Genomic DNA, 755 nt, shown 5'->3' with positions numbered 1-755 from the left:
GGAACTGTAATGAATTTAAAAAGATTATGGAGACAAGTCACTGCTCTTGAAGAGCAAGTGTTTGTACATTGAGAGGTCAATGGATAGAGTAAATATCTGAGAGAGACTGATGTGAAGGGGGGCGTCAAGGATGAGTCGGGGTATTAACAGTCTAGGCCTGCCATAATAAATCACCACAACTGAGGACTTAAAACAACAGCAATGTATTTTCTCATAGTTCCAGAGGTCAGAGGTCTGAAATCAAGATGTCATCAGAGCCATGCTTCCTCTAAAGGCTTCAGGGAAGAATCCCTTCTTGCTCTTCCTAGCTTCTGGTGGCACTTGTGATCTTCGCCATGCCTTGGCTTGCAGCCTTAGCATTCCGATTTCTGCCTCTGTCTTCACGTGGCCTTCTCTCCTGTGTCTCCCTCTCCTCATGAGGGCACCAGTTATTGGGTTTAGAACCCATCCTAAACCAGTGTGACTTCATCTTAACTCGATTACATCTACAAAGGCCCTATTTACAGGTTGAGTATCCCTTATTTGAGATGCTTGGGACCAGAAGTATTTTGGATTTTGGAATATTTGCATATGCATAATGCAAATTCTTGCGGGATGAGACCCAAGTCTAAACACTAAATTCATTTGTGTTTTATGTACACTTTATGCACATCGCCTGAAGGTAATTTTATGATATCTTAAAATAATTTTTTACATGAAACAAAGTTTGTGTACATTGAACCATCAGAAAGTAATGTGTCACTATCTCAGCCATC

The 755-nt window shown here is 41.1% G+C and overlaps 1 protein-coding gene across 1 annotated transcript in view; it reads right to left on the bottom strand.

The window, feature by feature from the left end:
- LOC105820504 (kynurenine/alpha-aminoadipate aminotransferase, mitochondrial-like) overlaps positions 1–755 on the bottom strand; it is a 24455-nt gene that overhangs the window by 14591 nt on the left and 9109 nt on the right. The window lies entirely within an intron of this gene.

This window comes from Propithecus coquereli, unplaced genomic scaffold (assembly GCF_000956105.1).
Source record: "Propithecus coquereli isolate 6110/MARCELLA unplaced genomic scaffold, Pcoq_1.0 Scaffold53, whole genome shotgun sequence".
Classification (NCBI taxonomy): Eukaryota; Metazoa; Chordata; class Mammalia; order Primates; family Indriidae; genus Propithecus; species Propithecus coquereli.
The sequence above is the reverse complement of the archived record's forward strand: the minus strand, read 5'-3'. Positions and strand labels throughout refer to the sequence as shown.